A 12731-nucleotide genomic window follows, 5' to 3' on the forward strand; every position below is an offset into this window, starting at 1 on the left:
GCAACACGAGCTCAGTTGATTTGTTTACCAACCACTATTAACATTCCAAGTAATTTCGAAACATTTTGTATTCATATTCAGAGTAATGAGTGACCCGAGACAACAGGATATTGCTTTAAACTGGTTGACGGACCACTTCGTCGCGTGCAACCTGACTCACACAACTTTCCTCTTACTCACAGCTAACCGCTTAAAAAATACGCGCAATAAATACATTACACAGTCCACGTGCGCATATAAAGTAGACCTTCCTAATTCCTATTCAACAGGACATCAGCTAAATTCATCGTCTGCGCCAAATATGCTTGGAAACATTGCCATTATATCCAACTAGAATTATTAGATTAGGTTGCCCGCAACTCCGTTGCGCCAAAACTCGTTTATCGCGCGGGAACCGTATATTTTTCCGGAACAAAATCTATCCTATGTCCTTTCCCGGGACTCAAAGTATCTCCATGCCAAATTTCAGTAAAATTGGTTTAGCGGTATGAGCGTGAAGGGGTAACAGACAGACAGACACACTTTCACATTAATAATATTAGTATGGATTTCATTGATATTTACGCTTAGATACGCTTTGATGCAGTAATAAATATACAGAATTCGGCACCATCTTTCGTAACATTGTCGCGGTATTATGCTAATGAACAATTCGTTAATAGATTCCTCTGTAGCAGATTTAAGGTCAATAGCGTGAATTGATTGGTTCCAATAACAAGCAGTGTCTGCCACTGAAACGCTAAAGTTGTTATGCAATAGACATTCCGATTATAGTGTTGCAACTCATTTGCAATGTTCAATAAACTACGTTAAAACCTGAACAAAATAATTACAACTCCATATTGTTCAACTGTTAAAGATATACAAATGCAATGTTACGTTACGACGCATTGTAATGCCAAAGCAAGCGATCAGCAATGTCCATATGGGTCCATCCACATGTTACGTACCTTAAAGAAGAGAGGGTCATACCAAAATGTGACCATACATGTTAGTAATATAAAAAAGTTTGACATATTTGGAGGGAGGGATTACAAAAATCAAAATATGTGAATGGGGACCTATTAGGACATGTGAATTAACTTTTAGTGTTACGCAAACGTCCTTGTTCATCATTACACAACTTAACGGAACCTCTAACGCCCGGGGAGCGGACAAAAAACCTCCAGTGGCCCGTTAAACTCATTGCCCACGAACAAAGGACGGACCGCTAGCTGATAGTACTATGATTAAACTTGGCTGAATGAGTGTTGTATTGTACGATTCAAATCATTTCGAATGCCCGAGGGAAAATTTCATTTTCTATTATGGAGTACCCTACTAGATGATGCCCGCAACTCCGTTGCGCCAAAATTCGTTTATCGCGCGGGAACCGTACGTTTTCCCAGAATAAAAGTATCCCATGCCCTTTCCCGGGACTCAGAGTATCCCCATACCAAATTTCATTAAGGTCGGTTCAGCGGTTTGGGCGTGAAGAGGTAACAGACAGACAGATAGACAGGTACACTTTCGCATTTATAATATTAGGATGGAAGTATGGATGAGCCAGCAGTGTTTATGAGTTATCATAAGATGTATCTTGAGAATAAAACACAAAAAAATGCAAAAACTGGTTTCGCTGATTTTAGGAACGATAAACTTGCAACTTGAGATTTTTACAAAATATGTTTAACAAAAAAATTGGCGACGAGCACTGAGCAGTTCCTAACTGCTGTTCGTAGGCTGATACTCACTAAACCGTTAATACGTGTATAACGTAAGATAAATGTTTATGATCCATAATCTGTTTGTATGTTACTTATGATGCATGAAGGTCGTCGTCGAAATACGTTATTTGATTGAAAAGCAAACAAACCAAAGCCTTGTTTAGACCAAGTATGAGTCAGTTTCTCGTTTGAAGTTTCAAATATTTATTTTGCACAAAACTTTATTAGCTTGATACTTCCAGAAAAATACTTTGTAAATGTCAGTTCTCCTACTAAGCATCAAGTTTAGCTGTAACTACAAATTTGCTTATTAGCCGAAATGTTCCAAGTTATAATTGGCAATACAACGATTATCTAACAGGCATATTTTTATGGGAAAAGACGATAGTCATATTTACAGTTTTTACAGTTAAATGATGAGCGGTGCCTGACGTAATAGCTAATATCATTGTGCTATTTGCATATTTGGGTCGGACTCCAAGGCTACTCAGCGTAAAATATTTAAAGACATTTTGTTAATGGCCTATCATATCGTTAGCGTGAACATTATACACACCTTTTTTTGGCGCCCATGGAAATGGAAAGGTTATTATTATAATCAGTTTAGAGTAGCAGCAAATTTATGTGGTGATAACGACCCAGTTATAATGTAAAGATGGGCGAGCTAATCCCACACTTTCCTCTACATTTTTAACGTATCCAAGTATGTTGATGACATTTTTGAACATAACAATTAATTCATAATTCAGAATGTTAGTCAAAAACGAACTAATTAAATTGGTAGGTAGGTACTATAATCTTCTTTTTCCCATAGGATGTTGGTAATTTGCATCCCAAACATTAGTTGTTCCGACTTCCGATGGGTTTGCGGGGCCTACATTTACCGAATTATTAAATTTTGATTAAATGTGTAAAACAGTTTCCGTCTTTTAGTTAGAAGATTTTTGGTTTAAATTAATTATATTTTTTTAGTTTATTTAAATCACAAATAAATTTATTAAGTAATTATTAAATGAAACACTTCAAGCAGTTTCCATTACACCTAAGTTATTTATTTCAGATGAGGCCATGCCTTAAAATTTAAAACTGAAAAAAAAAACAAAATCAACATTGCAATTTGCAACAGATAATATAAAGTTGTAGATGGTAGATTGTGGATGCATGGCGTGACGTTATTAATCGGGGAACAATGGCTGGCATTGAAAGTAACAGCTTTGTCATATCTTATTGTTTATGCTGCACGAGATGCAGTGACTAATGCAACAATAAAATTATTAGCTGCTACGTTCATTAAAGGACGGAAACTCACCTTCAGGTGACCCCTACTCAATTTACCCAAAATATCATTGACCCTATTGGTATTAATACTTATAGCCGAACAAAACTGATGATCCACGAAGCACGTAGACTTAGTACACTAGTGCAATACGTAGTTTAGGTATGTTCTTAATTATTTAAACTTCGTCTGTTTCCGTATCCTGTCGTAGTAGTTCAAATGCCGAAAACGATATTAATCATTCAAGAACATCCTACATGGGTAGCAAGCTCTTCGCTGGTTTGGTTAATAATGGTCAATGGAATGTAAGAAGTGTCGTGTTTAGTTACAAACTAATGCCGATCACCTATAAGCGTCCTATCCTGAGCGTCCGTGGCCTGACAAGACCTTTGGGCGTTTCGAAAAGGTGCAGGTTTCAGCATAGATTAAGTTTACCAATCAGACATTTTAAGATCTCAAGTGCCTACATTATATACAATATCACAATATACACATACGGTGAAAGAAATCGTCGTGAGGAAACCGCACATAGTTAAACCCAGATGCATTGACCAGTTATTCCTCTGGATCAGGCCAACTATTTGCATTTAAAGTAACCTGTCCCAACTCCCAGCCACTGTAGTATTTGAAGAAGACACTTCGCTCGCATAATACTCGATAAATCACCCACAACGGACGCAAAGATGAACTTATATCACGAAGTAGTCTCCTAGGTCATTGATTATTATTATATTGTACATGTGCATAATGTGTTAGATGACATTTCTGCACGTATAGGCACCAGTGAGTCATGGGTTATGAATTATAATATTCGTGTCAGAACTTAGAAACCATCTGACTACCAACAGAACCAAGGCCCTGTGACCACATAGCTCTTAATAGTACCTTATTAAATAATTATTACTAACTAACGAGGCAGCTATTGTTGCGATGATAATGATTACAAGTAATGATAGATAACATTAATGATTGATTACTTGTAATAATAACTATAATATAAGTGTAATCACTAAGCAAATTATATGCGTTAACATTCTTCGGAATCTGAATCATTGTTTACTTGTAGTGTTTCACATTTAGATAAAGTAAAATTTTAAAAGCACTTGTCTAACAAGAAACCATCAAACACATCTCAAGTAATTCAGTATAGATTCATGTAGCTACGTGAGTTCACAGTTTTCATGTGTAAATGTGTGTGCGATATTTGTAGATTTCTATAAACACAGTCGGAGACAGTTATACTTGAGTGTTACCGTTTGAAAAGGTTTCAACAGTTGGTTTCCTATAAGTAAAAGTTCTGCGTATAATGGTCCAACCGTTTTAGAGGTAATAAGCCAGAACAAAGAGACAAACGAAAATTTTCAAAGACGGTTAGTGGTTACTTTTGCTTTCTTTCAACGTCCGTAAGAATAGTGCTTGTATTAGCATTTATGACTCAGGCTACGCAAAATATTCGAGAAATTCGAACCTAAATCCAGACTCCAGACATGGTACAAACAAGCGAAGCCACAGGCTGGCGGTCGGGTTAGATATAATTAATAGTTCAGCGAACAGGTTTCCGGCCGTGGGACTCAAATATTGTGAGTGTAATAAAATATTCGTCGTACCACAAAACGTAATTTAATAGGATCGTTTCATTTAGTGGCAACGCCTGGCGTACTCGTGTCTCGTGAGAGTTATTTTAGTGGAACGATAGGTACGATTTTCAGGTTTCCCAACGATTTTTAGTCAAGTTTTTTGCTTGGTACAGCTTGAGAATATCTATCACCCCAGCACAGAATAGATAATAGTACAAGTATGAAGTAACCCCAGTTGGACCTAAGTAACGGAAAAAATATCAGATTTTTAAGCAATTGCATAGCTTTTATCGCGGGCTTTGACTGCGGCGACCGAATCAAGAAATTCCGTAACAAAAAACCTAACATACCCCCCACTCTGACCGGTACAGCGTTGCCAGACTTCAGCACGGTGTTTGTGGGCATGCGACTAGACGTATGCGAATTATAATTGCATAAGTTGATAAAAAATGCTATGCCGCGGCAGGCCACGAGTGCCACACATATTTTTAGATCAGTTTTTTAATTAGCTCTTTAGTTTCCCGTTGTAAGCCAGTTATTCAAGATTGAACTTACAAGCTCCCAGCCAAACGTTTTTAACAAACATCCGTATTCCGAAGCCAGAAAGTGACAAACGGATGATGCTCGCATGCGGAAAACACCTGATGCGACGCGTTCTATATACGGCTAGCGGTACTCACGGCGAATCCCTAATCCACGACGACCGCGACGAAGCCCGCCCCATCTGTCATACATGACTTCGTGAAGCATGGTTTTGTGTTACAGCGCATATGGGACTGGTTGCGATGATATTATACAATATTCATTCTTCATTCAATGTTAAATTAAGTAAAAACAACTTTCGATTCAAAACTCTAATTAAAGTACCAGTCTAAACTATCTTCGTGAACTAAGTAGAAAGCAATGGGTTGAGACCCCTGGCCTTGAACACTCCAAGGCGCTAATTCCTGACTTCAACAAGAAACTGTCGGAAATAGTGCTCACCGTGGGTAGGTATCAATTAAGAATCCTTACCAGAAGTCTAACTGGGTACTGCAAGCTCAATTATAAGCACCTTAACAGAATATGTGTTAGTAGCTTAACGATTTGCAGATTCTGCGAGGAGGAGGACGAGACACCTATACTTCTCCTTGACTGTCCTGCTCTACTACAGAGCAGAAACAGGCACCTTGGTTGCTACGAATACACATCCACCGAGGAAATTCGTGGCACCAACCCCAACCATATCGTTCAATTCATGAGTAGCATTGGGTTGGGGACGGTACTCTAATGCGAAGGAGTCACAATAGATCCTCAAAAGTCGCAGTGACATCAGGGCTACTTGACTTGTTTTCAGCACAAAAAAAAAACAGTCTAAAACCCTAGAACTCGATGTGCATCAACTTTTCAGTTATTCTTCTAAATCCTGCCAGATTTGCATTTAACTATAAAGGGTTTACTGCGAGTTCCCACAAAATAGTAAATACTATGTCAAATTAGTAGTTTTACGTAGATGATACTTTACGATACCAACAATCGTTTTTGGCAGAGAATTATACCTTCCTACCACGACTCTGGAGGTCATTGACACGTAAATAATAGCTGAATTACAAAATTACAATTCATAAGTCTTCTCATGATGATAAGGAATAGATCATTGTTTGCTATTAACCATTGCAATTTTCAGATCGTGACCGTAGAAATTCGTGAGTTTACTCTGCTCTATCGTCTGAGAAACGTTTTGTTAGAATTTAAAATGTGATTTTTTTTTCAGTTATGAATACAAGTACATACTTATGTTTATTATAAATTGTAATTCGCAAGGACAAACTCCGTGAGCATCATTAATATTAATTATTCAAAGCATTGAATATAATCTTATGATAAAACTATTCGCAGCGGATAGAGGTAACAATGAAATTTCAAGTTTTCACTCATTGCAATCAGGAAGGCTAACTGTTTAATGTGATATTGTAGTCTCCTACACTACACGGAACTATGACATAAGGCAGCTTCCTTATATCCGAATAAGCCAGATACGAGGGCTGCTATTTATGTATCCGGAACTGGCCACTTACAAGAACAATATTTAAAAAGTAATTCCAACATTTGAAAATAGAACTCTTTGGTTGAAGAATACATTTTGTTTCATGTGACTGTCAATTATTTTTCCATTGTGGCGTCATTTTCAAAATTGCGTGTCTTCATTTGCCATGGATTTAACGCGTGAACATTTTCGTGCAATGATTTACTACGATTTTCGGCGTGGGCTAAATCAACAACAGTGCTTTATTCAACTCACCGCAACTTTTGGAGATGAAGCACCATCAAAAACCACTGTTTATCACTGGTACAGTGAGTTTAATCGTGGGCGGTCTATGCTCACGGATGAAAATAAAGAAGGTCGCCCAAAAACAGCTGTTGTCCCACAAAATATAGATGCTGTGCGGGAACTAATAATGCGTGATCGTCATGTTACATATCGCGAGATAGAGGCGTCCTTAGGCATAAGTATGACGAGCATACATAAGATATTACACGAACATTTGGCTGTAAAAAAAATATGTTCGCGTTGGATTCCGCACAACTTGACAATCGATCAAAAACGGGCTCGTGTCGATTGGTGCAAAAAAATGATAAAAAAATACAACCGTGGTACGTCAAAAGCCGTTTATAATATCTACACAGGTGATGAATCTTGGATCTATGCATATGACCCCGAAACTAAACAACAGTCAACGGTGTGGGTGTTCCAAGATGAGCCGAAACCAACAAAAGTTACTCGTGCAAAAAGTACTTTGAAGCAAATGGTCGCCTGTTTTTTTGGAATTAATGGACATGTGGCTACAGTGCCATTAGAGAATCGTAAAACAGTTAATTCTGAATGGTATACGACCATTTGTTTACCAGAAGTCTTTGAAGAAATAAGAAAGGACAACCGACAACGCAGAATCATATTACATCACGACAATGCTAGCTGTCACACCTCAGCTGAAACAACTCAGTTTTTGGAGGGTCAAAAGATCGAATTGACTGGTCATCCGCCGTACAGCCCTGATTTGGCACCTAACGATTTCTTTTTATTTCCATACGCGAAGAACAAATTACGTGGTCAACGTTTTTCGAGCCGCGAAGAGGCTGTTGATGCGTTCAAAATGCACGTTTTGGAGATACCTCAATCAGAATGGAAAAAGTGCTATGAAAATTGGTTCCAGCGTATGCAAAAGTGTGTCGATCATCGCGGCGAATATTTTGAAAAGCAATAAAACCATATTAAATGATATGAAGAGTACAGGGAAAGAATGATCAAAGTCATTTTTTATAAATTAGAAGATAAATGATTTCTTAACTTATAGGACTCATAAGTACTTAAAGAAATGACACAATAATAATAATTTCTGTCTTAAAATCACTGCTAATACTTTGGTTTCATTATTTACTAAAAAATAAAAATATTGTATATTTTTAATGAGATTTATTTAATATTTTTCCAGTTCAGGGCCAAACCTAAATCATATAAATGTCACAGAGCATGAGAACGTCAACTGACGTTTGACTATTAGTTCGAAAACTTGTAAGAACGATTAAAGTCCTCGGACTCTGATCGTTTTTAACTTTTACCGCTTAGACTATGATCACTAATAACTTTTATGTAAAAAAATAAAACGTAATTTATCGTGACTTTGTACGTTTATATTCTTTTCATGCTTAGTGACAGGCAAGCTTAGCGTCTTACGAACTAGATGGCGTTATTAACCTCAAAGCAGTTTTAGGGTGACTTTGATCGTTCTTTCCCTGTGCTCTTCATATATGTTTGTTTCTTTTTTTAATTCCGGATACATAAATAGCAGCCCTCGTATTACGAGACTTGTAAACCCACCTATTTTGACTCTTTAAAGTTTAAGGTCAGTATTGTCAGGGTCTTACGGTACAGGTGGTTTATTGCAACTATTAAAACTTTGTTGGGAATTGTTTTTATTCCCTTTATTTTGCCGAACTTCAAAAAATGCTTTCAATTTCTCCAATCTTCATACACATTGCATAATGCATTGGTTGTACGTAGAGCTACATAGTGTCAAAGCAAAAAGTCTGGATCTAAAACAAAGTTCACTCGCCGAGCAGAATACAATGGTTTACAAACAATGCAAACATAACATCGCATAGAATGTCGTTGTTTTGAATACATTTTCCTTCCGACGTACAAGTTGAAATGATATTTTGTAGGAGAAAGGATGATAACTACAATGATAAGTATAAAGTAAGATGATATAAATTCTTTAACATTCAACATAAGATTAAGTAAATTTAATGCTACTGAATGATAACAAGAATTGAAGTACATACTTAATAAATAAGGTTTCTAAGAACTGTGGCTTAAGTTTATTCGCACGTTCTTATTAACAACTTCATACTTTTTCTTCTTTGCAATTTCTTAGGTACCTACATAAACAAATAATAAGTATGCATCTTTATTCTTTAGGGAAATCCAAATAGTTATAAAAGTAAATATTAAAACCGACTTGTGAGATTTATAATATTGTTCTACGAAATTAAAACAATCTTTTAGAAGGCCAGGGTATTAACGAATGCCTGAATAGTTTTTTTTTTTTAATGAAATAAGGGGGCAAACGAGCAAACGGGTCACCTGATGGAAAGCAACTTCCGTCGCCCATGGACACTCGCAGCATCAGACGAGCTGCATGTGCGTTGCCGGCCTTTTAAGAGGGAATAGGGTAATAGGGGAGGATAGGGAAGGGAATAGGGGAGTGTAGGGAAGGGAATAGGGTAGGGGATTGGGCATAAACTCACTCACTCGGCGAAACACAGCGCAAGCGCTGTTTCACGCCGGTTTTCTGTGAGAACGTGGTATTTCTCCAGTCGAGCCGGCCCATTCCTGCCGAAGCATGGCTCTCCCAGATAATATTTAAATCTCATCTCATCAATCTCTCTCAAAACAAGATAATATTTAAATCAAACGTCGAATGCATTCCGCATTATACATGTTATGTAACTCGTCCAAAAAAGCATACAGGGCCTACCTACTGCATAATTACTCTACTTTTTGAGAGTCACGGTCAATAACATGTCTCATTATATCGTAAAATGTTTAACTGCTAACTGTTACTAACTCAAAAAGTAGGTGCACAATGTCGTGGGAACTTGTTTTATTTACAAAGACTCTAAGAGTATGGAGACTGTTCATTTTGTTTCAGTACAAAAGGTGATTAATATCTACAGAACCTCAGAACACAAGATGAACCTGGTACATGACAAGACAAATTACTGGACTTAGAGCATTACAAAACTTCAAATATTCGAAAAACACAGACGGATAAAATCCTTTACAAGCTCGTTCAAGAAACCTTATCCATGCTAATATAATAAATGCGAAAGTATGTCTGTCTACCTGTCTGTTTTCCCCTCACGCCCAAACAGCTGAATTGATTTCGCTTGAATTTTCGTATGGAGATACTTTGAGTCCCAGGAAAGGAAGGACATACGATACTTTTTATCGCGGAAAAATTTACGGTTCCCGCATGACAAACATATTTTGGCCCGACAGAGTTGCAAACTTCATCTAGCAAATAAAAACTGAAGTTTAAAACTTCGTCCTTCTCTTTAAACAAAACATTATACAACAGCAATCGTTCATTAACAGGGTTAGGCATGTGAATGAAGCGAGAAAAGTATGTTACAATCTCACTCAGTAGAGGTTTGTGGTCAACTGATGTTTATGGAAAACCAGCTTGGAATACACGTTACATACGTGAATCACTTTTTACTGCTAAGAAGTTTTCCATAAGAAAACCTTAGAAACTACCGCTTAATCCTAGTTAAAGTCCATAGAGACATTACTCTACATAGAGACGTCCCGATGTAGCGCGTGCGAACTAACAAAACAATCGGAGTCCGCTTTCAAATCCCAGACTTGCGAGTTACTGTCGCGTACTACCGACCGTTGTAGGATTTTGTATGGGTAGTCTTTTGGCAGGTATCTCGTTTGCACTGGATCCAATACAAATCGAGTCCGGCAAGCGATACGAATACCTCTACCTCTAAGCTCGAGGGATCGTATCAAAAGGTTTTTGTGGTTGGTTACCTGTCGATCGGCATTAATACAAACAAAACCAAATTTGTCCCGAAGAAAAAGTGATTATGCATTTAACAGTCTCCTATTATGAGGTAACAACTAACAACAAAGTTGTCAAATCCTAACGACGCAGGGATGAGAAAGATACATAATAACCTAACACGTTAAGCTATCAGTAAGCACCTACGTCAATCCGACAAACACACAGACGCAACACGTACTAATGGAAGTAACCTTGTTAAGGGAAAGTGATGTCATCACTATTTGAGGGACCATCGACATAATGATCATATTTGTCTGATGATCTTATGCAACAGTTAGGTGTGGTCAATGTGTGTCGCATATAAAAAGCTTTTAAAATCAGCTCTACCTGTACACGAGAAACGGGAACTGCAGAATTTAGATTAAGTATGTCTAAAGTTTTCTAAGGGTGGGTTGCACCAACTTACTTTAGCTATAACTTTAACTATAACTACAATGCAAAATGTCAAATCTTTGTTAAAGTCAAAAATGGACGCCATATTTAACCATAACCTTGAGCTCGACAAGGCTTTGAATGAACGTGGCGAAAAAAGGAACTAACGCTGTCATCATACAAAATCCCCATTTTTGACAGTTCTCCTTTACCAGCAGCGCCCTCGCTCACGTTCATTTCAAGCCTTGTCGAGCTCAAGGTTATGGTTAAATATGGCGTCCATTTTTGACTTTAACAAAGATTTGACATTTTGCATCTGTCATCTGTCAAATTCTGTGGTCGAAGTTAAGGTTAAAGTTAGCCTTAACTATAATCATAACTTTGACCATAACTTTAACTTTAACCACGCCTCTGGTGCAACCCACCCTAAGCAATAACGCAGAAAAAAAATAATGTATTAAAATACCAAAAATAAATATAATATAATAGTTTATGAATAGTATGTAGGTATATGACGGTGAAAAAACTTCTTTCAGATCCAAATGATGGTAGATGATCGTTAATAGTGAACGGCCATCTGCTAGTAATACACAATACACACTAAATAGAAGAAACTAAACTCATACAGAAACAATGTTTCCAATTTAGCGCACGACGTTTCTTCGATGTGAAATAAATTGTTTTGAAAAAATCAATATGTTGAACAAAGAAGCTTTGCAATAGGCGCCAAGCTTTTTCTTCTGATAGTTATGTAGCCCTTTCAATGTAGGAAACATAAACTGTTCATAGAATAAATTTTCTTCTATGTAACCCACGAATGAAATATTTGTACAGTTTGAGCTTTCTTTTAAAGCTTACTGTATAGGTCAACTTGACTCTACAATTCGTGACGCTAGCACACTTTTGTAGGTCATATAAAGTAAACGATGTGAGTAGATGTGCATTGTACCTTTTCGGTGTTATCCATACTAATATTATAAACGCGATAGTGTTTCGGTCTGTCCTGTTACACGTTCGACTGATTTTCTGATTTTCATTTTTATTTAATTAGGAAAACATACAGTGATTTAATTAACAATATTAAATACTACATAAACACTTAACACTATTAACACGTTTTCACAGTTAGATACTCAATAATAACAAAAGCTTATGATCTAACAATAAAGTATTAACATTAGTATGTATTCATAGATTTGGACATACTCACTTTTAGTGCTAAGAAAAGACATAAAATCATAGTAAAGAAATTTCTTATTCCGGGACAATTCTCTTGCGATGAACGAATTTTAAGTTAAATTGGCCAGTAATAACATCTAGTTACTACTGGCTAATTTCTGTCGGTATAGTAGCACTGCATTGGAATAAGTGATGATATTGATTCAGAATGTTACCGAGACGCCAAAATATTGATCAAGAACGTCGCGTCGCGGCTGATATTTAATTTAAACTTGAACTTTACAATTAAAGTGGTGGAATAGAAAGTTACGAGGTCAACGCACATTGGCTTTGGGAAGAGTTCATCTTATTTGACAATAGAGATACCAAAACTGCATTGTAAGTTATACGCTGGTTTCATAAAATAACAAAAAATCTACGCAAGCTATTACACGGATTGGCGAATCCGAAAGATTTCAAAACATTTTCTAAGATAACTTTTTGATATTATTATCATAAAAAAATCTAC

The 12731-nt window shown here is 36.8% G+C and overlaps 1 protein-coding gene across 2 annotated transcripts in view; it reads right to left on the reverse strand.

Annotated features, from left to right (window-relative positions):
* The window catches only part of LOC121726539, a 31649-nt gene that overhangs the window by 4459 nt on the left and 14459 nt on the right, over positions 1-12731 (reverse strand). The gene's annotated exons all lie outside the window — the stretch shown is intronic.

The sequence above is a fragment of the Aricia agestis genome, chromosome 4 (genome assembly GCF_905147365.1).
Source record: "Aricia agestis chromosome 4, ilAriAges1.1, whole genome shotgun sequence".
In the NCBI taxonomy this organism is placed as follows: domain Eukaryota; kingdom Metazoa; phylum Arthropoda; class Insecta; order Lepidoptera; family Lycaenidae; genus Aricia; species Aricia agestis.